Source organism: Schistocerca americana, chromosome 10 (genome assembly GCF_021461395.2).
Source record: "Schistocerca americana isolate TAMUIC-IGC-003095 chromosome 10, iqSchAmer2.1, whole genome shotgun sequence".
Lineage (NCBI taxonomy): Eukaryota > Metazoa > Arthropoda > Insecta > Orthoptera > Acrididae > Schistocerca > Schistocerca americana.
The window spans coordinates 47,913,752-47,941,356 of NC_060128.1; positions in this window are offsets into that span (position 1 = coordinate 47,913,752).

Here is a 27,605-nt window from a genome sequence, read left to right on the forward strand (position 1 = left end):
AGATTCCGATGCTTCACTTCAGGTTTACTCTATACCTTGGACCTCCTGATTGACGAAGAACCACATAAATTGCATCCGAATTTAATACAAAAGGCACAATGCCAACTTAAGTACAAGTGGACTCACACTCTAACTTTCTATGATTTGAGCCTCTCCTGTGAGTCCAGTTTTAGATTGCGATGCTTCACTTCAGGTTTACTGTATACCTTGGACCTCCTTATTGACGATGAAGCACAGAAAATGCATCCGAATTTAATACAAAAGGCACAATGCCGACTTAAGTACAAGAGGACTGACACTCTAACTTTCTATGATTTGAACCTCTCCTGTGAGTCCAGTTTTAGATTCCGATGCTTCACTTCAGGTTTACTGCATACCTTTTACCTTCTTATTGACGATGAAACACATAAATTGCATGCGAATTTAATACAAAAGGCACAATGCCGACTTAAGTACAAGAGGACTGACACCCTAACTTTCTATGATTTGAACCTCTCCTGCGAGTCCAGTTTTAGATTCCGATGCTTCACTTCAGGTTTACTGTATTCCTTGGACCTTCTTATTGACGATGAGAAACAGATATTGCACCGAATTAAATTCAAAAGGCACAATGCCGACCTAAGTACAAGAGGACTGACACTCTAACTTTCTATGATTTGAACCGCTCCTGTGAGTCCAGTTTTAGATTCCTATGCTTCACTTTACATTCACTGTATCCCTTTTACCTTCTTATTGACGATGAAGTACAGAAATTGCATCGGAATTAAATTCAAAAGGCACAATGCCGACTTAAGTACAGGGGGACTGACACTCTAACTTCCTATGATTTGAACCTCTCCTGTGAGTCCAGTTTTAGATTCCGATGTTTCACTTCAGGTTTACTGTATCCCTTGTACCTTCTTATTCACGATGAAACACAGAAATTGCATCCGAATTTAATACAAAAGGCACAATGCCGACCTAAGTACAAGAGGACTGACACTCTAACTTTCTAGGATTTGAACCTCTCCTGTGAGTCCAGTTTTAGATTCCGATGCTTCACTTCAGGTTTACTGTATCCCTTGGACCTTCTTATTGACGATGAAACACAGAAATCGCATCCGAATTTAATACAAAAGGCGAAATGCCGACTTAAGTACAAGAGGACTGACACTCAAACTTTCTATGTTTTGAACCTCTCCTGTGAGTCCAGTTTTAGATTCCGATGCTTCACCTCAGGTTTAGTGTATCCCTTGGACTTTCTTATTGACGACGAAGCACAGAAATTGAATCGGAATTAAATTCAAAAGGCACAATGCCGACTTAAGTACAAGACGACTGACACTCTAACTTTCTATGATTTGAACCTCTCCTGTGAGTCCTCTTTTAGATTCCGATGTTGCACTTAAGGATTACTGTATCCCTTGGACCTTCTTATTGACGATGAAACACATAAATTGCATCCGAATTTAATACAAAAGGCACAATGACGTCTTAAGTACAAATGGACTGACACTCTTACTATCTATGATTTGAACATCTCCTGTGAGTCCAGTTTTGATTCCGATGCATGACTTCAGGATTACTGTATCCCTTGGAGCTTCTTATTGACAATGAAACACAGAAATTGCGTCCGAATTTAATACAAAAGGCACAATACCGAGTTAAGTACAAAAATACTGACACTCTAACTCTCTATGATTTGAACCTCACCTGTGAGTCCAGCTTCAGATTCCGATGCTTCACCTCAGGTTTACTGTATCCCTTGGACCTTCTTATTGACGATGAAACACGGAAATTGCATCCAAATATAATACAAAAGGGACAATGCCGACTTAAGTACAATAGGACTGACACTCTAACTTTCTATGACTTGAACCTCTCCTGTGAGTCCAGTTTTAGATTCCGATGCTTCACTTCAGATTTACTGTATCCCTTAGACCTTCTTATTGACGATGAAACACAAAAATTGCATCCGAATTTAATACAAAAGGCACAATGTCGACTTAAGTACAAGAGGACTGACACTCTAACGTTCTATGATTTGAACCTCTCCTCTGAGTCCAGTTTTAAATTCCGATGCTTCACTTCAGGTTTACTGTATTCCTTGGACCTTCTTATTGACGATGAAACACAGAAATTGCATCTGAATTGAATACAAACGGCACAATGAAGACTTAAGTACAAGAGGACTGACACTCTAACTTTCTATGATTTGAACCTTTCCTGTGAGACCAGTTTTAGAATTTGATGCTTCACTTCAGGTTTACTGTATCCCTTGGTCCTTCTTATTGACGATGAAACACAGATATTGCATCCGAATATTATTTAAAAGGCACAATGCCGACTTAAGTACAAGAGGACTGACACTCTAACTTTCTATGATTTGAATCTCTCCTGTGAATCAAGTTTTAGATTCAGATGCTTCACTTCAGGTTTACTGTATCCCTTGGACCTTCTTATTGACGATGAAACGCAGAAATTGCAACCGAATTTAATACAAAAGGCACAGTGCCGACTTAAGAACAAGAGGACTGACACTCTTACTTTCTATGATTTGAACCTCTCCTGTGAGTCCAGTTTTAGATTCCGATGCTTCACTTCAGGTTTCCTGTTTCACTTGGACCTTCTTATTGACGATGAAACACAGAAATTGCATCCGAATTTAATACAAAAGGCACAATGCTGACTTAAGTACAAGACGACTGACACTCTAACTTTCTATGATTTGAGCCTCTCCTGTGAGTCCAGTTTTAGATTCCGATGCTTCCCTTCAGGTTTACTGTATCCTTTGGAGCTTCTTATTGACGATGAAACACAGAAATTGCATCTGAAGTTAATACGAAGGGAACAATGCCGACTTAAGTACAAGAGGACTGACACTCTAACTTTCTATGATTTGTACCGCTCCAGTGAGTCCAGTTTTAGATTCCGATGCTTCATTTCAGGTTTACTGTATCCCTTGGACCTTCTTATTGACGATGAAACCCAGAAATTGCAACCGAATTTAATACAAAAGGCACAATGCCGACTTAAGTACAAGAGGACTGACACTCTAACTTTCTATGATTTGAACCTCTCCTGTGAGTCCACTTTTAGATTCCGATGCTTCACTTCAGGTTTACTGTATACCTTGGACCTCCTGATTAACGATGAAGCACATAAATTACATCCGAATTTAATACAAAAGGCACAATGCCAACTTAAGTACAAGTGGACTCACACTCTATCTTCCTATGATTTAAACCTCTCCTGTGAGTCCAGTTTTAGTTTCCGATGCTTCACTTCAGGTTTACTGTATCCCTTGGACCTTCTTACTGACGATGAAACAGAGAAATTGCAACCGAATTTAATACAAAAGGCACAATGCCGATTTAAGTACACAGGACTGACACTCTAACTTTCTATGATTTGAACGTTTCCTGTATGTCCAGTTTTAGATTATGATGCTTCACTTCAGGTTTACTGTATCCCTTGGACCTTCTTATTGACGATGAAACACAGAAATTGCATCGGAATTTTATACAAAAAGCAAAATGCCGACTTAAGTACAAAAGGACATACACTCTAACTATCTATGATTTGATTCTCTCCTGTGAATCAAGTTTTAGATTCAGATGCTTCACTTCAGGTTTACTGTATCTCTTGGACCTTCTTATTGACGATGAACACAGAAATTGCATCCGAATTTAATACAAAAGGCACAATGCCGACTAAGTACAAGAGGACTGACACTCTTACTTTCTATGATTTGAACCTCTCCTGTGAGTCCAGTTTTAGATTCCGATGCTTCACATCAGGTTTACTGTATCCCTTGGACCTTCTTATTGACGATGAAACACAGAAATTGCATCCGAATTTAATACAAAAGGCACAAGGCCGACTTAAGTACAAGAGGACTGACACTCTAACTTTCTATGATTTGAACCTCTCCTGTGAGTCCACTTTTAAATTCCGATGCTTCACTTCAGGTTTACTGTATCCCTTGGACCCTCTTATTGACGATGAAACCCAGAAATTGCAACCGAATTTAATACAAAAGGCACAATGCCGACTTAAGTACAAGAGGGCTGACACTCTAACTTTCTAAGATTTGAACCTCTCCTGTGATTCCAGTTTTAGATTCCGATGCTTCACTTCAGGTTTACTGTATACCTTGGACCTCCTGATTGACGATGAAGCACATAAATTGCATCCGAATTTAATACAAAAGGCACAATGCCAACTTAAGTCCAAGTGGACTCACACTCTATCTTCCTATGATTTAAACCTCTCCTGTGAGTCCAGTTTTAGTTTCCGATGCTTCACCTCAGGTTTACTGTATCCCTTGGACCTTCTTATTGACGATGAAACAGAGAAATTGCAACCGATTTTAATACAAAAGGCACAATGCCGATTTAAGTACAACAGGACTGACACTCTAACTTTCTATGGCTTGAACCTCTCCTGTGAGTCCAGTTTTAGATTACGATGCTTCAAACAGGTTTACTGTATCCCTTGGACCTACTAATTGACGATGAAGCACAGAAATTGCATCCGAATTTAATACAAATGGCGCAATGCCGACTTAAGTACAAGAGGACTGTCACTCTAACTTTCTATGATTTCAACCTCTCCTGTGAGTCCAGTTTTAGATTCCGATGCTTCACTTCAGGTTTAGTGTATACCTTGGACTTTCTTATTGACGATGAAACACAGAAATTGCATCCGAATTTAATACAAAAGGCACAATGCCGACTTAAGTACAAGAGGACTGACACTCTAACTTTGAATGATTTGAACCTCTCCTGTGAGACCAGTTTTAGATTCCGATGCTTCACTTCAGGTTTACTGTATACCTTGGATCTTCTTATTGACGATGAAACACAGAAATTGCATTCGAATTTAATACCAAAGGCACAATGCCGACTTAAGTACAAGAGGAGTGACACTCTAGCTTTCTATCATTTGTACCACTCCCGTGGGTCCAGTTTTAGAATCCGATGCTTCACCTCAGGTTTAGTGTATCCCATTGACCTTCCTATTGACGATGAAGTACAGAAATTGCATCGGAATTAAATTCAAAGGGCACAATGCGGACTTAAGTACAAGAGGACTGACACTCTAACTTTCTATGATTTGAACCGCTCCTGTGAGTCCAGTTTTAGATTCCGATGATTCACTTCAGATCCACTGTATCCCTTTTTCCTTCTTATTGACGATGAAGTACAGATATTGCATAGGAATTAAATTCAAAAGGCACAATGCCGACTTAAGTACAAGAGGACTGACACCTTAAGTTACTATGATTTTAGCCTCTCCTGTGAGTCCAGTTTTAGATTCCGATGCTTCCCTTCAGGTTTACTGAATCCCTTGGAGCTTCTTATTGACGATGAAACACAGAAATAGCATCCGAATTTAATACAAATGGCACAATGCCGACTTAAGTACCAGAGGACTGTCACTCTAACTTTCTATTATTTGAACCTCTCCTGTGAGTCCAGTTTTAGATTCCGATGCTTCACTTCAGGTTTACAATATACCTTGGACTTTCTTATTGACGATGAAACACAGAAATTGCATCCGAATCTAGTACAAAAGGCACAATGCCAACTTAAGTACAAGAGGACTGACACTCTAACTTTCCATGATTTGAACCTTTCCTGTGAGTCCTGTTTTAGATTATGATGCTTCACTTCAGGTTTACTGTATCCCTTGGACCTTCTTATTGACAATGAAACACAGAAATTGCATCCGAATTTTATACAAAAGGCACAATGCCGACTTAAGTACAAGAGAACTGACACTCTAACTTTCTATGACTTGAAACTCTCCTGTGAGTCCAGTTTTAGATTACGATGCTTCACTTCAGGTTTACTGTATCCCTTGGACCTACTAATTGACGATGAAGCACAGAAATTGCATCCGAATTTAATACAAATGGCACAATGCCGACTTAAGTACCAGAGGACTGTCACTCTAACTTTCTATTATTTGAACCTCTCCTGTGAGTCCAGTTTTAGATTCCGATGCTTCACTTCAGGTTTACAATATACCTTGGACTTTCTTATTGACGATGAAACACAGAAATTGCATCCGAATCTAGTACAAAAGGCACAATGCCAACTTAAGTACAAGAGGACTGACACTCTAACTTTCTATGATTTGAACCTCTCCTGTGAGTCCAGTGTTAGATTCCGAAGCTTCACTTCAGGTTTACTGTATACCTTGGACCTTCTTATTGACGATGAAGCACAGAAATTCCATCCGAATTTAATACAAAAGGCACAATGCCGGCTTAAGTACCAGAGCACTGACACACTAATTTTCTTTGATTTGAACCTCTCCTGTGAGTCCAGTTTTAGATTCCGATGCTTCACTTCAGGTTTACTGTATACCTTGGAACTTCTTATTGACGATGAAACACATAAATTGCATCCGAATTTAATACAAAAGGCACAATGCCGACTTAAGTACAAGAGGACTGACACTCTAACTTTCAATGATTTGAACCTCTCCTGTGAGACCAGTTTTAGATTCCGATGCTTCACTTCAGGTTTACTGTATACCTTGGATCTTCTTATTGACGATGAAACACAGAAATTGCATCCGAATTTAATACCAAAGGCACAATGCCGACTTAAGTACAAGAGGACTGACACTCTAACTTTCTATCATTTGAACCACTCCCGTGGGTCCAGTTTTACATTCCGATGCTTCACCTCAGGTTTAGTGTATCCCTTGGACCTTCTTATTGACGATGAAGTACAGAAATTGCATCGGAATTAAATTCAAAGGGCTTAATGCGGACTTAAGTACAAGAGGACTGACACTCTAACTTTCTATGATTTGAACCTCTCCTGTGAGTCCAGTTTTAGTTTGCGATGCTTCACTTCAGGTTTACTGTATACCTTGGACCTTCTTATTGACGATGAAACACAGAAATTGCATCCGAATTTAATACAAAAGGCACAATGCCGACTTAAGTACAAGAGGACTGACACTCTAACTTTCTAAGATTTGAACCTTTCCTGTGAGTCCAGTTTTAGATTGTAATGCTTCACTTCAGGTTTACTGTATCCCTTGGACCTTCGTATTGACGATGAAACACAGAAATTGGATCCGAATTTTATACAAAAGGCACAATGCCGACTTATGTACAAGAGGGCTGTCACCCTAACTTTCTATGATTCGAACCTCTCCTGTGAGCCCAGTTTTAGATTCCGTTGCTTCACTTCGGGTTTAGTGTATCCCTTGGACCTTCTTGTTGACGATGAAACACAGAAATTGCATCCGAATCTGATACAAAAGGCACAATGCCAACTTAAGTACAAGAGGGCTGAAACTCTAACTTACTATGTTTTGAACCTCTCCTGTTAGTCCAGCTTTAGATGCCGATGCTTCACTTCAGGTTTACTGTATACCTTGGACCATCTTATTGACGATGAAGCACAGAAATTGCATCCGAATTTAATACAAAAGGCACAATACCGACTTAAGTACAAGAGGACTGACACTCTGACTTTCAATGATTTGAACCTCTCCTGTGAGTCCAGTTTTAGATTCCGATGATTCACTTCAGGTTTACTGTATACCTTGGATCTTCTTATTGACGACGAAACACAGAAATTGCATCCGAATATATTACAAAAGGCACAATGACGACTTAAGTACAAGAGGACTGACACTCTAACTTTCTATGATTTGAACCTCTCCTGTGAGTCCAGTTTTACATTCCGATGTTTCACTTCAGGTTTACTGTATCCCTTGGACCTTCTTATTGACGATGTAACACAGAAATTGCATCGGAATTTAATACAAAAGGCACAATGCCGACTTAAGTGCAAGAGGACTGACACTCTACCTTTCTATGATTTGAACCTCTCCTGTGAGTCCAGTTTCAGATTCCGATGCTTCACTTCTGGTTTACTGTATACCTTGGACCTTCTTATTAACGATGAAACACAGAAATTGCATCCTAATTTAATACAAAAGGCACAATGCCGACTTAAGTACAAGAGGACTGTCACTCTATCTTTCTATGATTTGAGCCTGTCCTGTGAGTCTAGTTTTAGATTCCGATGCTTCACCACAGGTTTAGTGTATCCCTTAGACCTTCTTATTGACGATGAAGCACAGAAATTGCATCGGAATTAAATTCAAAAGTCACAATGCCGACTTAAGTACAAGAGGACTGACACTCTAACTTACTATGATTTGAAACGCTCCTGTGAGTCCAGTTTTGGATTCCGACGTTTCACATCTGATTCACTGTATCCCTTTTACTTTCTTATTGACGATGAGGTACAGAAATTGCATCGGAATTTAATTCAAAAGTCACAATGCCGACTTAAGTACAAGAGGACTGACACTCTAACTATCCATGATTTGAACCTCTCCTGTGAGTCCAATTTAGATTCCGATGCTTCACTTCAGGTTTACTGTATATCTTTGACCTTCTTATTGACGATGAAGCACAGAAATTGCATCCGAATTTAATACAAAAGGCACAGTGCCGACTTTAGTACAAGAGGACTGACACTCTAACTTTCTATCATTTGAACCTTGCCTGTGAGTCCAGTTTTAGATTCCGATGCTTCACTTCTGGTTTACTGTATCCCTTGGACCTTCTTATTGACGATGAGACACAGATATTGCATCCGAATTTAATACAAAAGGTACAATGCCGACTTAAGTACAAGAGGACTGACACTCTAAATTTCTATGATTTGAACCTCTCCTGTGAGTCCAATTTAAGATTCCGATGCTTCACTTCAGTTTTACTGTATCCCTTGGACCTTCTTTCTGACGATGAAACTCAGAAATTGAATCCGACGTAATACAAAAGGCACAATGCCGACTTAAGTACAAGAGGACTGACACTCTAACTTTCTATGATTTGAACCTCTCCTGTGAGTCAATTTTTAGATTCCGATGCTTCACTTCAGGTTTAATGTATCCCATGGACCTTCTTATTGACGATGAAACACAGAAATTGCATCCGTATTTAATACAAAAGGCACAATGCCGACTTAAGTACAAGAGGACTGACACTCTAACTTTCTATGATTTGAACTTCTCCTGTGGGTCCAGTTTTAGATTCCGATGCTTCACTTCGGGTTTAGTGTATCCCTTGGACCTTCTTATTGACGATGAAACATAGAAATTACATCCGAATCCAATACAAAAGGCACAATGAAGACTTAAGTACAAGAGGACTGACTCTCTAACTTTCTATGATTTGAACCTCTCCTGTGAGTCCAGTTTTAGATTCCGATGCTTCACTTCAGGTTTACTGTATACCTTGGACCTTCTTATTGACGATGAAGCACAGAAATTACATCCGAATTTAATACAAAAGGCACAATGCCGACATAAGTACAAGAGGACTGACACTCTAACTTTCTATTATTTGAACCTCCCCTGTGAGCCCAGATTTATTTTCCGATGCTTCGCTTCAGGTTTACTGTATACCGTGGACCTGCTTATTGACGATGAAACACAGAAATTGCATCGGAATTAAATTCAAAAGGCACAATGCCGACTTAAGTACAAGAGGACTGACACTCTAACTTTCTATGAATTGAACCTCTCCTGTGAGTCCAGTTTTAGATTCCGATGCTTCACTTCAGGTTTACTGTATCCCTTGGACCTTCTTATTGACGAGGAAACTCAGAAATTGAATCCAAATTTAATATAAATGGCACAATGCCGACTTAAGTACAAGAGGACTGACACTCTAACTTTCTATGATTTGAACCCCTCCTGTGAGTCCAGTTTTGGATTCCGATGCTTCACTTCAGGTTTACTGTATCCCTTCGACCTTCTTATTGAAGATGAAACACAGAAATTGCATCCGAATTTAATACAAAAGGCACAATGCCGACTTAAGTACAAGTGGACTGACACTCTTACTTTCTATGATTTGAACTTTTTCTGTGAGTACAGTATTAGGTTATGATGTTTCACTTCAGGTTTACTGTATCCCTTGCACCTTCTTATTGACGATGAAACACAGAAATTGCATCCGAATTTTATACAAAAGGCACAATGCCGACTTAAGTACAAGAGGACTGTCACTCTAACTTTCTATGATTTGAATCTCTCCTGTGAGTCCAGTTTTAGATTCCAATGCTTCACTTCAGATTCACTGTATCCCTTTTACCATCTTATTGACGATGAAGTACAGAAATTGCATCGGTATTAAATTAAAAGGCACAATGCCGACTTAAATACGAGAGGACTGACACTCTAACGTTCTATGATTTGAACATCTCCTGTGAGTCCAGTTTTAGATTCCGATGCTTCACTTCAGGTTTTCTGTATCCCTTGGCCCTTCTTATTGACAAAGAAACTCAGAAATTGAATCCAAATTTATTACAAATGGCACAATGCCGACTTAAGTACAAGAGGACTGACACTCTAACTTGCTATGATTTGAACCTCTCCTGTGAGTCCAGTTTCTGATTCCGATGCTTCACTTCAGGATTACTGTATACCTTGGACCTTCTTATTGACGATGAAAAACAGAAATTGCATCCGAATGTAATACAAACGGCACAATACCGACTTAAGTACAAGAGGACAGAAACTTTAACATTCTACGATTTGAATCTCTCCTGTGAGTCCAGTTTTAGATTCCGATGCCTTACCTCAGGTTTAGTGTATCCCTTCGACCTTCTTATTGTCGATGAAGCACAGAAATTGCATCGGAATTAAATTCAAAAGGCAAACAATGCCGACTTAAGTACTAGAGGGCCGACACTCTAACTTTCTATGATTTGAACCGCTCCTGTGAGTCCAGTTTCAGATTCCGATGCTTCACTTCAGATTCACTGTATCCCTTTTAACATCTTATTGACGATGAAGTACAGAAATTGCATCGGAATTAAATTCAAAAGGCACAATGCCGACTTAAGTACAAGAGGACTGACAGTGTAACTTTCTATGATTTGAACCTCTCCTGTGAGCCCAGTTTCAGATTCTGATGCTTCACTTCAGGTTTACTGTATCCCTTGGACCTTCTTATTGTCAATGAAACACAGAAATTGCATCCCTATTTAATACAAATGGCACAATGCCGACTTAAGTACAAGAGGACTGATACTCTAACTTTCTATAATTTGAACCTCTCCTGTGAGTCCAGTTTAAGATTCCGATGCTTCACTTCAGGTATACTGTATCTCTTGGAACTTCCTATTGACGATGAAACTCAGAAATTGAATCCGACGTTAATACAAAAGGCACAATGCCGACTTAAGTTCAAGAGGACTGACACTCTAACTTTCTATGATTTGAACTTTTCCGGTGAGTCAAGTTTTGGATTCCGGTGCTTCACTTCAGGTTTACTGTATCCCTTGGACCTTCTTATTGACGATGAAACACAGAATTTGCATCCGAATTTAATACAAAAGGCACAATGCCGACTTATGTACAAGAGGACTGACACTCTAACTTTCTATTATTTGAACCTGTCATGTGAGTCCAGTTTTAGATTCCGATGCTTCACCTCAGGTTTAGTGTATCCCTTAGACCTTCTTATTGACGATAAAGCACAGAAATTGTATCGGAATTAAATTCAAATGTCACAATGCCGACTTAAGTGCAAGAGGACTGACACTCAAACTTTCTATGATCTGAACCGCTCCTGTGAGTCCAGTTTTAGATTCCGATGCTTCATTTCAGATTCACTGTATCCCTTTTACCATCTCATTGACGATGAAGTACAGAAATTGCATCGGAATTAAATTCAAAAGGCACAATGCCGACTTAAGTACAAGAGGAGTGACACTCTAAATTTCTATTATTTGAACCTCTCCAGTGAGTCCAGTTTTAGATTCCGATGCTTCACTTCAGGTTTACTGCATTCCTTGGATCTTCTTATTGACGCTGAAATACAGAAATTGCATCCGAATATAATACAAAAGGCACAATGCCGACTTAAGTACATGCGGACTGACACTCTAACTTGCTATGATTTGAACCTCTCCAGTGAGCCCAGTTTCAGATTCCGATGCTTCACTTCAGGTTTACTGTATACCTTGGACATTCTTATTGACGATGAAACACAGAAATTGCATCCGAATTTAATACAAATGGCACAATGCCGACTTAAGTAGAAGATGACTGACACTCTAACTTTCTATTATTTGAACCTCTCCTGTGAGTCCAGTTTTAGATTCCGATGCTTCACTTCAGGTTTACTGTATCCCTTGGACCTTGTTATTGACAATGAAACACAGAAATTGCATCCCAATTTAATACAAATAACACAATGCCGACTTAAGTACAAGAGGACTGACACTGTAACTTTCTATGATGTGAACCTCTGCTGTGAATCCAGTTTTAGATTCCGATGCTTCACTTTAGGTTTACTGTATACCTTGGACCTTCTTATTGACGATGATACAAAGAAATTGCATCCGAATTTAATACAAAAGGCATAATGCCGACTTAAGTACAAGAGAACTGACACTCTAACTTTCTATGATTTGAACCTCTCCTGTGAGTCCAGTTTTAGATTCCGATGCTTCACTTCAGGTTTACTGTATCCCTTGTACCTTCTTATTGACGATGATACACAGAAATTGCAACCGTATTTAATACAAAAGGCACAATGCCGACTTAAGTACAAGAGGACTGACACTCTAACTTTCTATGATTTGAACTTCTCCTGTGAGTCCAGTTTTAGATTCCGATGCTTCACTTTGGGTTTAGTGTATCCCTTGGACCTTCTTATTGACGATGAAACATAGAAATTACATCCGAATCCAATACAAAAGGCACAATGAAGACTTAAGTACAAGAGGACTGACTCTCTAACTTTCTATGATTTGAACCTCTCCTGTGAGTCCAGTTTCAGATTGCGATGCTTCACTTCAGGTTTACTGTATACCTTGGACCTTCTTATTGACGATGAGGCACAGAGATAACATCCGAATTTAATACAAAAGGCACAATGCCGACATAAGTGCAAGAGGACCGCCACTCTTACTTTCTATTATTTGAACCTCCCCTGTGAGCCCAGTTTTATTTTCCGATGCTTCACCTCAGGTTTACTGTATACCTTGGACCTTCTTATTGACGATGAAACACGGAAATTGCATCCGAATATAATACAAAATTCACAATGCCGACTTAAGTACAAGTGGACTGACACTGTAACTTTCTTAGATGTGAACCTCTCCTGTGAGTCCAGAATTAGATTCCGATGCTTCACTTCAGGTTTACTGTATACCTTGGACCTTCTTATTGACGATGAAACAAAGAAATTGCATCCGAATTTAATACAAAAGGCATAATGCCGACTTAAGTACAAGAGAACTGACACTCTAACTTTCTATGATTTGAACCTCTCCTGTGAGTATAGTTTTAGATTCCGATGCTTCACTTCAGGTTTACTGTATACCTTGGACCTTCTTATTGACGATGAGACACAGAAATTGCATCCGAATATAATACAATATTCACAATGCCGACTTAAGTACAAGAGGACTGACACTGTAACTTTCTATGATGTGAACCTCTGCTGTGAGTCCAGTTTTAGATTCCGATGCTTCATTTCAGGTTTACTGTATACCTTGGACCTTCTTATTGACGATGATACAAAGAAATTGCATCCGAATTTAATACGAAAGGCATAATGCCGACTTAAGTACAAGAGAACTGACACTCTAACTTTCTCTGATTTGAACCTCTCCTGTGAGTCCAGTTTTAGATTCCAATGCTTCACTTCAGATTCACTGTATCCCTTTTACCATCTTATTGAAGATGAAGTACAGAAATTGCATCGGTATTAAATTCAAAAGGCACAATGCCGACTTAAATACAAGAGGACTGACACTCTAACGTTCTATGATTTGAACATCTCCTGTGAGTCCAGTTTTAGATTCCGATGCTTCACTTCAGGTTTACTGTATCCCTTGGCCCTTCTTATTGACAAAGAAACTCAGAAATTGAATACAAATTTAATACAAATGGCACAATGCCGACTTAAGTACAAGAGGACTGACACTCTAACTTGCTATGATTTGAACCTCTCCTGTGAGTCCAGTTTCTGATTCCGATGCTTCACTTCAGGATTACTGTATACCTTGGACCTTCTTATTGACGATGAAACACAGAAATTGCATCCGAATTTAATACAAAAGGCACAATGCCGACTTAGCAACAAGAGGACTGACACTCTAACTTTCTATGATTTGAACCTGTCCTGAAAGTCCAGTTTTAGATTCCGATGCTTCACGTCTGGTTTAGTGTATCCCTGAGACCTTCTTATTGACGATGAAGCACAGAAATTGCATCGGAATTAAATTCAAAAATCCCAATGCCGACTTAAGTACAAGAGGACTGACACTCTAACTTACTATGATTTGAAACGCTCCTGTGAGTCCAGTTTTGGATTCCGATGTTTCACTTCAGATTCACTGTATCCCTTTTACCTTCTTATTGACGATGAGGTACAGAAATTGCATCGGAATTAAATTCAAAAGGCACAATGCCGACTTAAGTACAAGAGGACTGACACTCTAACTTTCTATGATTTGAACCTCTCCTGTGAGTCCAGTTTTACATTCCGATGCTTCACTTCAGGTTTACTGTATACCTTGGACCTTCTGATTGACGATGAAGCACAGAAATTGCATCCGAATTTAATACAAAAGGCACAATGCCGACTTAAGTAGAAGAAGACTGACACTCTAACTTTCTATGATTTGAACCTTTCCTGTGAGTCCAGTTTTAGATTATGATGCTTCACTTCAGGTTTACAGTATCCTTTGGACATTCTTATTGACGATGAAACACAGAAATTGCATCCGAATTTTATACAAAAGGCACAATGCCCACTTAAGTACAAGAGGATTGACACTCTAACTTTCTATGATTTGAACCTCTCCTGTGAGTCCAGTTTCCGATTACGATGCTTCACTTCAGGTTTACTGTATCCCTTGGACCTACTTATTGACGATGAAACACAGAAATTGCATCCGATTTTAATACAAAAGGCACAATGCCGACTTAAGTACAAGAGGACTGTCACTCTAACTTTCTATGATTTGAACCTCTCCTGTGAGCCCAGTTTTAGATTCAGATGCTTCACGTCGGGTTCAGTGTATCCCTTGGACTTTCTTATTGACGATTAAATACTGAAATTGCATCCGAATCTAATACAAAAGGCACAATGCCGACTTAAGTACAAGAGGACTGACACTCTAACTTTCTATGATTTGAACCTCGCCTGTGAGTCCAGTTTTAGATTCCGATGCTTCACTTCAGGTTTACTGTATACCTTGGACCTTCTTATTGACGACGAAACACATAAATTGCATCCGAATTTAATACAAAAGGAACAATGCCGACATAAGTACATGAGGACTGACTCTCTAACTTTCAATGATTTGAACCTCTCCTATGAGTCCAGTTTTAGATTCCGATGCTTCACTTCAGGTTTACTGCATACCTTCGATCTTCTTATTGACGCTGAAATACAGAAATTGCATCCGAATATAATACAAAAGGCACAATGTCGACTTCAGTACAAGAGGACTGTCACTCTAAGTTTCAATGATTTGAAAATCTCCTGTGAGTCCAGTTTAAGATTCCGATGCTTCACTTCAGCTATACTGTATCTCTTGGAACTTCCTATTGACGATGAAACTCAGAAATTGAATCCGACGTTAATACAAAAGGCACAATGCCGACTTAAGTTCAAGAGGACTGACACTCTAACTTTCTATTATTTGAACCTGCCCTGTGAGTCCAGTTGTAGATTCCGATGCTCCACTTCCGGTTTACTGTATACCTTGGACCTTCTTATTGACGATGAAACACAGAAATTGCATCTGAATTTAATACAAAAGGCACAATCCCGACTTAAGTACAAGAGGACGGACACTTTAACTTGCTATGATTTGAACCTCTCCAGTGAGTTCAGTTTCAGATTCCGATGCTTCACTTCAGGTTTACTGTATACCTTGGACCTTCTTATTAACGATGAAACACAGAAATTGCATCCGAATTTAATACAAAATTCACAATGCCGACTTAGGTACAAGAGGACTGACACTCTAACTTTCTATGATTTGAACCTGTCCTGTAAGTCCAGTTTTAGATTCCGATGCTTCACCTCAGGTTTAGTGTATCCCTGAGACCTTCTTATTGACGATGTAGAACAGAAATTGCATCGGAATTAAATTCAAAAATCACAATGCCGACTTAAGTACAAGAGGACTGACACTCTAACTTTCTATGATTTGAACCTCTCCTTTGAGTCCAGTTTTAGATTATGATGCTTCACTTCAGGTTTACTGTATCCCTTGGACCTTCTTATTGACGATTAAATACAGAAATTGCATCCGAATTTAATACAAAAGGAACAATGCCGACATAAGTACAAGAGGACTGACACTCTAACTTTCAATGATTTGAACCTCTCCTATGAGTCCAGTTTTAGATTCCGATGCTTCACTTCAGGTTTACTGCATACCTTGGATCTTCTTATTGACGCTGAAATACAGAAATTACATCCGAATACAATACAAAAGGCACAATGCCGACTTAAGTACAAGAGGAGACTCACTCTAAGTTTCTATGATTTGAACCTCTCCTGTGAGCCCAGTTTTAGATTCCGATGCTTCACTTCAGGTTTACTGTATCCCTTGGCCCTTCTTATCGACGAGAAACTCAGGAATTGAATCCCAATTTAATACAAATGGCACAATGCCGACTTAAGTACAAGAGGACTGACACTCTAACTTGCTATGATTTGAAAGTCTCCTGTGAGTCCAGTTTATGATTCCGATGCTTCACTTCAGATTTACTGTATACCTTGGCCCTTCTTATTGACGAGGAAACTCAGAAATAGAATCCAAATTTAATATAAATGGCACAATGCCGACTTAAGTACAAGAGGACTGACACTCTAACTTTCTATGATTTGAACCTCTCCTCTGAGTCCAGTTTTAGATTATGATGCTTCACTTCAGGTTTACTGTATCCCTTGGACCTACTTATTGACGATGAAAGACAGAAATTGCATCCGAATTTAATACAAAAGGCATAATGCCAACTTAAGTACAATAGGACTGTCACTCTAACTTTCTATGATTTGAACCTCTCCTGTGAGCCCAGTTTTCGATTCAGATGCTTCACTTCGGGTTCAGTGTATCCCTTGGACCTTCTTATTGACGATTAAATACAGAAATTGCATCCGAATCTAATACAAAAGGCACAATGCCAACTTAAGTACAATAGGACTGACACTCTAACTTTCTGTGATTTGAACCTCTCCTGTGAGTCCAGTTTTAGATTCCGATGCTTCACTTCAGGTTTACTGTATACCTTTGACCTTCTTATTGACGATGAAGCACAGAAATTGCATCCGAATTTAATACAAAAGGCACAATGCCGACTTAAGTACAAGAGGACTGACACTCTTACTTTCTATGATTTGAACCTCGCCTGTGAGTCCAGTTTTAGATTCCGATGCTTCACTTCAGGTTTACTTTATACCTTGGACCTTCTTATTGACGATGAAACACATAAATTGCATCCGAATTTAATACAAAAGGAACAATGCCGACATAAGTACAAGAGGACTGACACTCTAACTTTCAATGATTTGAACCTCTCCTATGAGTCCAGTTTTAGATTCCGACGCTTCACTTCAGGTTTACTGCATACCTTGGATCTTCTTATTGACGCTGAAATACAGAAATTGCATCCGAATATAATACAAAAGGCACAATGCCGACTTAAGTACAAGAGGACTGTCACTCTAAGTTTCTATGATTTGAACCTCTCCTGTGAGTCCAGTTTAAGATTCCGATGCTTCACTTCAGGTATACTGTATCTCTTGGAACTTCCAATTGACGATGAAACTCAGAAATTGAATCCGACGTTAATGCAAAAGGCACAATGCCGACTTAAGTTCAAGAGGACTGACACTCTAACTTTCTATGATTTGATCTTTTCCGGTGAGTCAAGTTTCGGATTCCGATGCTTCACTTCAGGTTTTTCTGTATCCCTTGGACCTTCTTATTGACGATGAAACACAGAATTTGCATCCGAATTTAATACAAGAGGCACAATGCCGACTTAAGAACAAGAGGATTGACACTCTAACTTTCTATTATTTGAACCTCTCCTGTGAGTCCAGTTTTAGATTACGATGCTTCACTTCAGGTTTACTGTATCCCTTGGACCTTCTTATTGACGATGAAACACAGAAATTGCATCCGAATTTAATACAAAAGGCACAATGACGACTTAAGTACAAGAGGACTGTCACTCTAACTTTCTATGATTTGAACCTCTCCTGTGAGCCCAGTTTTAGATTCAGATGCTTCACTTCGGGTTCAGTGTATCCCTTGGACCTTCTTATTGACGATTAAATACAGAAATTGCATCCGCATCTAATACAAAAGGCACAATGCCAACTTAAGTACAATAGGACTGACACTCTAACTTTCTGTGATTTGAACCTCTCTTGTGAGTCCAGTTTTAGATTCCGATGCTTCACTTCAGGTTTACTGTATACCTTTGACCTTCTTATTGACGATGAAGCACAGAAATTCCATCCGAATTTAATACAAAAGGCACAATGCCGACTTAAGTACAAGAGGACTGACACTCTAACTTTCTAAGATTTGAACCTCGCCTGTGAGTACAGTTTTAGATTCCGATGCTTCACTTCAGGTTTACTACATACCTTGGATCTTCTTATTGAAGCTGAAATACAGAAATTGCATCCGAATATAATACAAAAGGCACAAAGCCGACTTAAGTACAAGAGGACTGACACTCTAACTTGCTATGATTTGAAAGTCTCCTGTGAGCCCAGTTTCAGATTCCGATGTATCACTTCAGGTTTACTGTATACCTTGGACATTCTTATTGACGATGAGAAACAGATATTGCATCCGAACTTAATACAAAAGGCACAATGCCGACTTAAGTACAAGAGGACTGACTCTCTAACTTTCAATGATTTGAACATACAAAAGGCACAATGCCGACTTAAGTACAAGAGGACTGACACTCTAAATTTCTATGATTTGAACCTCTCCTGTCAGTCCAGTTTAAGATTCCGATGCTTCACTTCAGGTTTACTGCATCCCTTGGACCTTCTTATTGACGATGAAGCACAGAAATTGCATCGGAATTAAATTCAAGAGGCACAATGCCGACTCAAGTACAAGAGGACTGACACTCTAACTTTCTATGATTTGAACCTCTCCTGTGAGTCCAGTTTTAGATTCCGATGCTTCACTTCAGGTTTACTGTCTACCTTGGACCTTCTTATTGACGAGGAAACACATAAATTGCATCCGAATTTAATACAAAAGGAACAATGCCGACATAAGTACAAGAGGACTGACACTCTAACTTTCAATGATTTGAACCTCTCCTATGAGTCCAGTTTTAGATTCCGATGCTTCACTTCAGGTTTACTGCATACCTTGGATCTTCTTATTGACGCTGAAATACAGAAATTGCTTCCGAATATAATACAAAAGGCACAATGCCGACTTAAGTACAAGAGGACTGTCACTCTAAGTTTCTATGATTTGAATCTCTCCTGTGAGTCCAGTTTAAGATTCCGATGCTTCACTTCAGGTATACTGTATCTCTTGGAACTTCCTATTGACGATGAAACTCAGAAATTGAATCCGGCGTTAATGCAAAAGGCACAATGCCGACTTAAGTTCAAGAGGACTGACACTCTAACTTCCTATGATTTGAACTTTTCCGGTGAGTCAAGTTTCGGATTCCGATGCTTCACTTCAGGTATTTCTGTATCCCTTGGGCCTTCTTATTGACGATGAAACACAGAATTTGCATCCGAATTTAATACAAAAGGCACAATGCCGACTTAAGAACAAGAGGATTGACACTCTAACTTTCTATTATTTGAACCTTCATGTGAGTCCAGTTTTAGATTACGATGCTTCACTTCAGGTTTACTGTATCCCTTGGACCTTCTTATTGACGATGAAACACAGAAATTGCAACCTCTCTTGTGAGTCCAGTTTTAGATTCCGATGCTTCACTTCAGGTTTACTGTATACCTTTGACCTTCTTATTGACGATGAAGCACAGAAATTGCATCCGAATTTAATACAAAAGGCACAATGCCGACTTAAGTACAAGAGGACTGACACTCTAACTTTCTATGATTTGAACCTCGCCTGTAAGTCCAGTTTTAGATTCCGATGCTTCACTTCAGGTTTACTGCATACCTTGGATCTTCTTATTGACGCTGAAATACAGAAATTGCATCCGAATATAATACAAAAGGCACAGTGCCGACTTAAGTACAAGAGGACTGACACTCTAACTAGCTATGATTTGAAAGTCTCCTGTGAGCCCAGTTTCAGATTCCGATGTATCACTTCAGGTTTACTGTATACCTTGGACATTCTTATTGACGATGAGAAACAGATATTGCATCCGAACTTAATACAAAAGGCACAATGCCGACTTAAGTACAAGAGGACTGACTCTCTAACTTTCAATGATTTGAACATACAAAAGGCACAATGCCGACTTAAGTACAAGAGGACCGACACTCTAACTTTCTATGATTTGAACCTCTCCTGTGAGTCCAGTTTTAGATTCCGATGCTTCACTTCGGGTTTACGGTATCCCTTGGACCTTCTTATTGACGATGAAATATAGAAATTACGTCCGAATCTAATACAAAAGGCACAATGCCAACTTAAGTACAAGAGGACTGACACTCTAACTTTCTATGATTTGAACCTCTCCTGTGAGTCCAGTTTTAGGTTCTGATGCTTCACTTCGGGTTAACTGTTTACCTTGGACCTTCTTATTGACGATGAAGCACAGAAATTACTACCGAAATTAATACAAAAGGCACAATGCCGACTTAAGTACAAGAGGACTGACACTCTAACTTTCTATTATTTGAACCTCCCCTGTGAGTCCAGTTTTAGATTCCGATGCTTCACTTCAGGTTTGCTGTATCCCTTGGACCTTCTTATTGACGATGAAGCACAGAAATTACATCCGAATTTAATACAATAGGCACAATGCCGACTTAAGTCCAATAGGACTGACACTCTAACTTTCTATGATTTGAACCTCTCCTGTGGGTCCAGTTTTAGATTCCGATGCTTCACTTCAGGTTTCCTGTATCCCTTGGACCTTCTTATTGACGATGAAACTCAGAAATTGAATCCAAATTTAATACAATTGGCACAATGCCGACTTAAGTACAAGAGGACTGACACTCTAACTTTCTATGATTTGAACCTCTCCTGTGAGTCCAGTTTTGGATTCCGATGCTTCACTTCACGTTTACTGTATCCCTTGGACCTTCTTATTGAAGATGAAACACAGAAATTGCATCCGAATTTAATACAAAAGGCACAATGCCGACTTAAGTACAAGTGGACTAACACTCTAACTTTCTATGATTTGAACCTTTCCTGTGAGTCAAGTTTTATATTATGATGCTTCACTTCAGGTTTACTGTATCCCTTGGACCTTCTTATTGACGATGAAACACAGAAATTGCATCCGAATTTTATACAAATGGCACAATGCCAACGTAAGTACAAGAGGACTTACACTCTAAATTTCTATGATTTGAACCTCTCCTGTGAGCCCAGTTTTAGATTCAGATGCTTCACTTCGGGTTCAGTGTATCCTTTGGACCTTCTTATTGACGATTAAATACAGAAATTCATCCGAATCTAATACAAAAGGCACAATGCCAACTTAAGTACAATGGGACTGACACTCTAACTTTCTGTGATTTGAACCTCACCTGTGAGTCCAGTTTTAGATTCCGATGCTTCACTTCAGGTTTACTGTATACCTTTGACCTTCTTATTGACGATGAAGCACAGAAATTGCATCCGAATTTAATACAAAAGGCACAATGCCGACTTAAGTACAAGAGGACTGACACTCTAACTTTCTATGATTTGAACCTCGCCTGTGAGTCCTGTTTTAGATTCCGATGCTTCACTTCAGGTTTACTGTATACCTTGGACCTTCTTATTGACGATGAAACACATAAATTGCATCCGAATTTAATACAAAAGGAACAATGCCGACATAAGTACAAGAGGACTGACACTCTAACTTTCAATGATTTGAACCTCTCCTATGAGTCCAGTTTTAGATTCCGATGCTTCACTACAGGTTTACTGCATACCTTGGATCTTCTTATTGACGCTGAAATACAGAAATTGCATCCGAATATAATACAAAAGGCACAATGCCGACTTAAGTACAAGAGGACAGTCACTCTAAGTTTCTATGATTTGAACCTCTCCTGTGAGTCCAGTTTAAGATTCCGATGCTTCACTTCAGGTATACTGTATCTCTTGGAACTTCCTATTGACGATGAAACTCAGAAATTGAATCCGACGTTAATGCAAAAGGCACAATGCCGACTTCAGTTCAAGAGGACTGACACTCTAACTTTCTATGATTTGAACTTTTCCGGTGAGTCAAGTTTCGGATTCCGATGCTTCACTTCAGGTTTTTCTGTATCCCTTGAACCTTCTTATTGAAGATGAAACACAGAATTTGCATCCGAATTTAATACAAAAGGCACAATGCCGACTTAAGAACAAGAGGATTGACACTCTAACTTTCTATTATTTGAACCTCTCCTGTGAGTCCAGTTTTAGATTACGATGCTTCACTTCAGGTTTACTGTATCCCTTGGACCTTCTTATTGACGATGAAACACAGAAATTGCATCTGAATTTAATACAAAAGGCACAATGACGACTTAAGTACAAGAGGACTGACACTCTAACTTTCTATGATTTGAACCTCTCCTGTGAGACCAGTTTTAGATTCAGATGCTTCACTTCGGGTTCAGTGTATCCCTTGGACCTTCTTATTGACGATTAAATACAGAAATTGCATCCGCATCTAATACAAAAGGCACAATGCCAACTTAAGTACAAGAGGACTGACACTCTAACTTTCTGTGATTTGAACCTCTCTTGTGAGTCCAGTTTTAGATTCCGATGCTTCACTTCAGGTTTACTGTATACCTTTGACCTTGTTATTGACGATGAAGCACAGAAATTGCATCCGAATTTAATACAAAAGGCACAATGCCGACTTAAGTACAAGAGGACTGACACTCTAACTTTCTATGATTTGAACCTCGCCTGTGAGTCCAGTTTTAGATTCCGATGCTTCACTTCAGGTTTACTGCATACCTTGGATCTTCTTATTGACGCTGAAATACAGAAATTGCATCCGAATATAATACAAAAGGCACAATGCCGACTTAAGTACAAGAGGACTGACACTCTAACTTGCTATGAATTGAAAGTCTCTTGTGAGCCCAGTTTCAGATTCCGATGTATCACATCAGGTTTACTGTATACCTTGGACATTCTTATTGACGATGACAAACAGATATTGCATCCGAACTTAATACAAAAGGCACAATGCCGACTTAAGTACAAGAGGACTGACTCTTTAACTTTCAATGATTTGAACATACAAAAGGCACAATGCCGACTTAAGTACGAGAGGACCGACACTCTAAATTTCTATGATTTGAACCTCTCCTGTGAGTCCAGTTTTAGATTCCGATGCTTCACTTCGGGTTTACTGTATCCCTTGGACCTTCTTATTGACGATGAAACATAGAAATTACATCCGAATCTAATACAAAAGGCACAATGCCGACTTAAGTACAAGAGGACTGACACTCTAACTTTCTATGATTTGAACCTCCCCTGTGAGTCCAGTTTTAGATTCTGATGCTTCACTTCGGGTTTACTGTACACCTTGGACCTTCTTATTGACGATGAAGCACAGAAATTACATCCGAAATTAATACAAAAGGCACAATGCCGACTTAAGTACAAGAGGACTGACACTCTAACTTTCTATTATTTGAACCTCTCCTGTGAGTCCAGTTTTAGATTCCGATGCTTCACTTCAGGTTTACTGTATCCCTTGGACCTTCTTATTGACGATGAAGCACAGAAATTGCATCCGAATTTAATACAATAGGCACAATGCCGACTTAAGTCCAATAGGACTGACACTCTAACTTTCTATGATTTGAACCTCTCCTGTGAGTCCAGTTTTAGATTCCGATGCGTCACTTCAGGTTTACTGAATCCCTTGGACCTTCTTATTGACGTTGAAACTCAGAAATTGAATCCAAATTTAATACAAATGGCACAATGCCGACTTAAGTACAAGAGGACTGACACTCTAACTTTCTATGATTTGAACCTCTCCTGTGAGTCCAGTTTTGGATTCCGATGCTTCACTTCACGTTTACTGTATCCCTTGGACCTTCTTATTGAAGATGAAACACAGAAATTGCATCCGAATTTAATACAAAAGGCACAATGCCGACTTAAGTACAAGTGGACTAACACTCTAACTTTCTATGATTTGAACCTTTCCTGTGAGTCAAGTTTTATATTATGATGCTTCACTTCAGGTTTACTGTATCCCTTGGACCTTCTTATTGACGATGAAACACAGAAATTGCATCCGAATTTTATACAAATGGCACAATGCCGACGTAAGTACAAGAGGACTTACACTCTAAATTTCTATGATTTGAACCTCTCCTGTGAGCCCAGTTTTAGATTCAGATGCTTCACTTCGGGTTCAGTGTATCCTTTGGACCTTCTTATTGACGATTAAATACAGAAATTCATCCGAATCTAATACAAAAGGCACAATGCCAACTTAAGTACAATGGGACTGACACTCTAACTTTCTGTGATTTGAACCTCACCTGTGAGTCCAGTTTTAGATTCCGATGCTTCACTTCAGGTTTACTGTATACCTTTGACCTTCTTATTGACGATGAAGCACAGAAATTGCATCCGAATTTAATACAAAAGGCACAATGCCGACTTAAGTACAAGAGGACTGACACTCTAACTTTCTATGATTTGAACCTCGCCTGTGAGTCCTGTTTTAGATTCCGATGCTTCACTTCAGGTTTACTGTATACCTTGGACCTTCTTATTGACGATGAAACACATAAATTGCATCCGAATTTAATACAAAAGGAACAATGCCGACATAAGTACAAGAGGACTGACACTCTAACTTTCAATGATTTGAACCTCTCCTATGAGTCCAGTTTTAGATTCCGATGCTTCACTACAGGTTTACTGCATACCTTGGATCTTCTTATTGACGCTGAAATACAGAAATTGCATCCGAATATAATACAAAAGGCACAATGCCGACTTAAGTACAAGAGGACAGTCACTCTAAGTTTCTATGATTTGAACCTCTCCTGTGAGTCCAGTTTAAGATTCCGATGCTTCACTTCAGGTATACTGTATCTCTTGGAACTTCCTATTGACGATGAAACTCAGAAATTGAATCCGACGTTAATGCAAAAGGCACAATGCCGACTTCAGTTCAAGAGGACTGACACTCTAACTTTCTATGATTTGAACTTTTCCGGTGAGTCAAGTTTCGGATTCCGATGCTTCACTTCAGGTTTTTCTGTATCCCTTGAACCTTCTTATTGAAGATGAAACACAGAATTTGCATCCGAATTTAATACAAAAGGCACAATGCCGACTTAAGAACAAGAGGATTGACACTCTAACTTTCTATTATTTGAACCTCTCCTGTGAGTCCAGTTTTAGATTACGATGCTTCACTTCAGGTTTACTGTATCCCTTGGACCTTCTTATTGACGATGAAACACAGAAATTGCATCTGAATTTAATACAAAAGGCACAATGACGACTTAAGTACAAGAGGACTGACACTCTAACTTTCTATGATTTGAACCTCTCCTGTGAGACCAGTTTTAGATTCAGATGCTTCACTTCGGGTTCAGTGTATCCCTTGGACCTTCTTATTGACGATTAAATACAGAAATTGCATCCGCATCTAATACAAAAGGCACAATGCCAACTTATGTACAAGAGGACTGACACTCTAACTTTCTGTGATTTGAACCTCTCTTGTGAGTCCAGTTTTAGATTCCGATGCTTCACTTCAGGTTTACTGTATACCTTTGACCTTGTTATTGACGATGAAGCACAGAAATTGCATCCGAATTTAATACAAAAGGCACAATGCCGACTTAAGTACAAGAGGACTGACACTCTAACTTTCTATGATTTGAACCTCGCCTGTGAGTCCAGTTTTAGATTCCGATGCTTCACTTCAGGTTTACTGCATACCTTGGATCTTCTTATTGACGCTGAAATACAGAAATTGCATCCGAAAATAATACAAAAGGCACAATGCCGACTTAAGTACAAGAGGACTGACACTCTAACTTGCTATGAATTGAAAGTCTCTTGTGAGCCCAGTTTCAGATTCCGATGTATCACTTCAGGTTTACTGTATACCTTGGACATTCTTATTGACGATGACAAACAGATATTGCATCCGAACTTAATACAAAAGGCACAATGCCGACTTAAGTACAAGAGGACTGACTCTTTAACTTTCAATGATTTGAACATACAAAAGGCACAATGCCGACTTAAGTACGAGAGGACCGACACTCTAAATTTCTATGATTTGAACCTCTCCTGTGAGTCCAGTTTTAGATTCCGATGCTTCACTTCGGGTTTACTGTATCCCTTGGACCTTCTTATTGACGATGAAACATAGAAATTACATCCGAATCTAATACAAAAGGCACAATGCCGACTTAAGTACAAGAGGACTGACACTCTAACTTTCTATGATTTGAACCTCCCCTGTGAGTCCAGTTTTAGATTCTGATGCTTCACTTCGGGTTTACTGTACACCTTGGACCTTCTTATTGACGATGAAGCACAGAAATTACATCCGAAATTAATACAAAAGGCACAATGCCGACTTAAGTACAAGAGGACTGACACTCTAACTTTCTATTATTTGAACCTCTCCTGTGAGTCCAGTTTTAGATTCCGATGCTTCACTTCAGGTTTACTGTATCCCTTGGACCTTCTTATTGACGATGAAGCACAGAAATTGCATCCGAATTTAATACAATAGGCACAATGCCGACTTAAGTCCAATAGGACTGACACTCTAACTTTCTATGATTTGAACCTCTCCTGTGAGTCCAGTTTTAGATTCCGATGCGTCACTTCAGGTTTACTGAATCCCTTGGACCTTCTTATTGACGTTGAAACTCAGAAATTGAATCCAAATTTAATACAAATGGCACAATGCCGACTTAAGTACAAGAGGACTGACACTCTAACTTTCTATGATTTGAACCTCTCCTGTGAGTCCAGTTTTGGATTCCGATGCTTCACTTCACGTTTACTGTATCCCTTGGACCTTCTTATTGAAGATGAAACACAGAAATTGCATCCGAATTTAATACAAAAGGCACAATGCCGACTTAAGTACAAGTGGACTAACACTCTAACTTTCTATGATTTGAACCTTTCCTGTGAGTCAAGTTTTATATTATGATGCTTCACTTCAGGTTTACTGTATCCCTTTTACCTTCTTATTGACGATGAGGTACAGAAATTGCATCGGAATTAAATTCAAAAGGTACAATGCCGACTTAAGTACAAGAGGACTGTCACTCTAACTTTCTATGATTTGAACCTCTCCTGTGAGTCCAGTTTTAGATTCAGATGCTTCACTTCAGGTTTACTGTATACCTTTGACCTTCTTATTGACGATGAAGC